The sequence below is a fragment of the Sceloporus occidentalis genome, unplaced genomic scaffold (genome assembly GCF_023333645.1).
Source record: "Sceloporus occidentalis isolate IW3139 unplaced genomic scaffold, rSceOcc1.0.p SCAF_63, whole genome shotgun sequence".
Taxonomy (NCBI): Eukaryota; Metazoa; Chordata; class Lepidosauria; order Squamata; family Phrynosomatidae; genus Sceloporus; species Sceloporus occidentalis.
This window is the reverse complement of record NW_028317043.1, coordinates 3,774,315-3,778,871: the sequence shown is the minus strand read 5'-3', so window position 1 is coordinate 3,778,871 and position 4,557 is coordinate 3,774,315.

Here is a 4,557-nt window from a genome sequence, read left to right as displayed (position 1 = left end):
GTTCTTTTACAAGTGCCAAGAATCAGAAACTAACCTGGGTGCATCAAATAGTGTAACCTTATAAAGCCTTTTTGGCACATAAAAGGTTAAAAAGATTATTGTCTCTTCCTAATGTTGTGCATGAACACAGCACTCTGCTATGTGGTCTTCAACCACAAAATAGAGGCCCTGGTGGTCAGTACTGCAGACTGGTGAAGATTCTGTCGCTCATCTGCATTAAATATATAATGCAGCACCAGTATACCACTGCAGTCATGTCATATTTTCTTTTTAATACAGGCATCTAACACAACATGTGCACTAAGTACATTCCATTGTATGTTTTTAAATCATATATATATATATATATTACTTATTAACTTACCGTCACTATTTAGATTAGCCGGTTTAATTTTTTTTTTAAATCATTCATTCATTCACAAACAGAATGACTTGTAAAGATACCAGCCTGCATGCCAGGTGCAAAGCCTACTATTGCGCTTAATGGTAGGTATGAAGAGAATTACCAGTTTTTATAAATACTTCTGTTGTTGATGTAATTTTGTGGACACAGGGAGCTTGTTAGAACTCGCTGTCTGTACACTCAGTAGGACTGCAATGAAATATTCACTGAGAGATCCCGGGAAACGGGACCATGACATTGGTGGACTTTAAAGCAGATAACAGAAATCTGAAAAATTTGCAAACCGGAAAATACAATAATGATAACACAAGTGATTGGACGTTTTTAATGCTGAATTCTTTTATGGTTTTATCTCAAAGCTGGCTGGTCCCTCTGACTGTAATATTGCAGGGGAAGGATGAATGAAAAAATGGTGCTAGCAATACCTATGGCTGCCACCTGCTACACATTAAACAGATCAACTCGGACAGCTGTGGGTTGGCAATGTAATTGATTAGAATAATTACGGAGGGCTTTCTATTGGGATGAGTGACACGAAACAGGTCTGCCCAAGGGCATTCTGGGAATGAAGTCACCGGTTATATTTTGCATACTTAGTTACGGAATGAGTTGACGGAATTTATTAATAAAATCTTTTCTTGAACAGCACAAACACACATGTAAATATATACATTACATCCACTTACAACAAAACAGAATCATATACTGGTAACATGCCAAGAGAAGCTAGGGCACATGTAAATGTCTTGTTCTTTGAAAAATATATAAACCTGCAGACACACGTCATACACTAGAGAATGAACAGCAAAATACCATTTTATTTTGCTATATAAGTACATTTGACATATTACAGAAAACAATACGTTTTACGATTTTAATCAAATGATTTACGTTACAAACTTTATTCTTGTATTTACTTTCTTCAAATGTCTTGAGCACCAGAGAATGACTTGTGTGAAATGCATTGGATTAGGTTTTTTTGTTATTATTATTATTAAAATGTAATGTGTGCAGATTGAAATTGTAATAAATGGACAAAAAAACACTTTATGTCCCACAAAATGTACAAAAATAGTACAAAAACTGTACATAGAGAAAAAAAAGGCAAAAATTTAAATGGAAAAAATTCATTGTTTAAGATTAAAAATAAATGTGATGGCTCTGGTTTTCTCTGTGTTATGGTATTAAATCAATCTCTGAGTCTGTTCCTCTGGTCAGTCTTAAGTTGGGTAGGGGCTTTTAATGAATTTGCTTTATGATGAACAACTGACTTTTAAATGTTTGGCCCATGCTGGGGTCTGTTGGGAATACCCGGCCATCTCTGCTATTTTCTGCTTACGGAAGGGCTGACGCAGTATCTTCTGCAGCGTGCGGACCTGTGTGCAAAACGTGTACACTGTCATAGGGAACCAACTCTCTTCCCCTACAGGTTTTGTTTGGGATGCGGTCACTGAAATTCAGTTTCTGATTCTCTAATGTACATGAAATCACTTTTTTGGGTCTAAAACACATTCAAATGACAAAATTCAGATGCCAGAGCTCCAGAAAGAAAAAAAAAATTACAACGCAATTAATTATGTTTTGCTTGAATTTGTTCAAAACAAAAACTTTGTGACCAAGAGCAGTTGCTGCAATGTCATCAACCCTATCGGAACACCACTTATAAAGGAGTCCATTCCAATCATGGTCTAGAAGTCTGATGTCATTGCGTTATGATACAAATTACGTCATGCTGTATAAATGTGGATGGTACAGAAAAGCTGCTGACAAATCTTCTACCATTCTAGTCTAGGGTACAGTTTACTCCATTGATCTAAACTATCGTCAGCAAGCTTTATTTTAAGCATCTACACATACATTTCAAACAAAGGGAATTTTAGAAGCACCTCACCTCTGAAAAGTCATTCATTTCAGCTTTGCGAATAGCAGACTCTGCCATCCAGTTTCTTAGCACGTATCTAGGATTGGTCGCTGTAGAAAACATAAACATGTATTTTTTCCTTATTATATTCTTCCTTCCATTTTATTTTTATTATATGTTTTTTCTACATGCGCTGCCTTTATATGTTTGCATTAGTAAAATCTTACACGCCATTCTTTGTCTTCTTTTATAATCCGTATCATCAGGGTTTCTAAACATGAAATATTAAAACAAAATTTGGTATGAAATACATCCAAAAAAAACCCAAACAAGTATGCAAGCTAAATATCCACAGAATATACATGCTGTGCCTATAAATCTTTCTCAAACATCTTAACAACGCATTAATTACTAACCAAATCTGCAAATTTGTAAAGAGCACTGTATTGGTGTGTTTTGTTCATTTTGTTAAATTTTTTGCTTAATTAGCTACCGTTTCACATCTAAATAGTGCTTAAACGTCAAAAGAAAAGTTTTTTGGTACATTTTTTTCCTTAAACGACAACATATTAAAACTGTTTTTCCATTCCCGCATGCTGGCCAAGCAAGTGCCCAAATTACCAGTTAATGTAAGAAAAAAGCAAAGTCCTGCGTCACACTGATAAACTATAAGAGGAAAATGATGCATCTACACTGGCTTCATCGTTAGTTTTCTGTAGTTGTTGCAGTATGTGGTCCGACCGACACATTCGACTTTGTGATTAATGACGTACATAACTCTTGCAGTTCTTTAAGCTTGAAAGGGCTTCAGTTATAGGAATCACAACAGTCATTATGTGAAAGATCACAGAATGTTGAGATGCTCCGGGAGACATGCCAAAGGTCTCGAATCTGTTTTAGGACTATAGAATGCATCATACTTGTTTTAATCTGTGCCTATTGAACCACGACAACAGCCGACTGCCCCAAGAAAAGCTACAGAGCTTGGGAGCAAATGGGATGTTTCAGAGTTAACCCTGAAATGCATGGATATGAAAAAAAAATTACTGATGTGGTTTATCTTGTATTATGTCTTTTAAATAGTTGTAAATAAGCCATCAATGGATGTAGTGAATTTACTAAGAAGAAAACACAAAAAAGGTTTTTTTTATATAAATTGCTTCCTTTGTACAGAAATAAATGGTAAAGTGGTTTATGTAAAATGCTTTAAAACCACTCTGATTTGGCCCAGTCTGCAATGAAATCGTTAATACTGTATAATACAGATGGGGAAAAAGGTATCCAAGGCGACAAAGATCTTAATGATCTTTGCTAGTTGGAACAGTAATACCTATGCATGTCTTTCCATTAGACAGAATCGTTTTAAGGCAGAATACATAAAGCGTGGGAAGGTGTGATAAAGGTAGCAGCTAGTGATTGTTGATGTACTACGCCGATTTGCATTTGACAGATTGTGCATTTAAAATCTGATGCAAGCTGCCGGAGAGTCTCAGCCATAACCTGGCAGAACGGTTCCGAGGGCAAGTACGGCCCTCTGAGAAACTTCTAATAGGGATATACTGGGTAACTTTCATACCCACAGACATCAATGCTCAGCTGTCTCTAACACTTAATACGCAGTAATATTACAGACATGAGGCTTTTCCATAGTTTTTTCCCCAGCAATTTAGCATTTTACTTATTACTCCACAGCATACCTGGGAACTCCGCATAAAGATTGCCGCATAAAGCACCGCTTCATTGGCTGATTGTTAATTAGTATGGATACGAAGTACATACACAATCAGACAGGAGATTTAATGAGAATCGTTTGTAGAAGTAATATTCAAGGAAATGGAATAAATATCAACCACTGGAACGGAGTACAGCTGGTAGTACATGGCTCTATCATCACGTACCGTTACATTTAATAACTATCCTACGCTTTTTATTTTTTCAAAGATTTATGATTAATCAATGTATGCACCCTTTCATACCCCTCGTCTGCCCACTGCTTACTTCTTGAGGTTTTTCTACTACTTCTTCCTGCAGGTTCTTGCTTTACCCTTTGTGTAGGTCTTAAAATGTAAGGGAATCCCCCAATTGATGTGTATATGCAGAACAACTAATATTCATTTGGTGACAATGAAAATAATGAATATGTTTGCATAATGATAACCGTCTATTTATCAGGCTTCAAGTTGTGCGATCCACAATAATCTCATGGGGAACTTGCAGCTATACCATGTTTAGAACAAATGCAGGACTTAGAAGCAACTTACTGTGATCTCTGTATGGGTCAAATAGTACACGA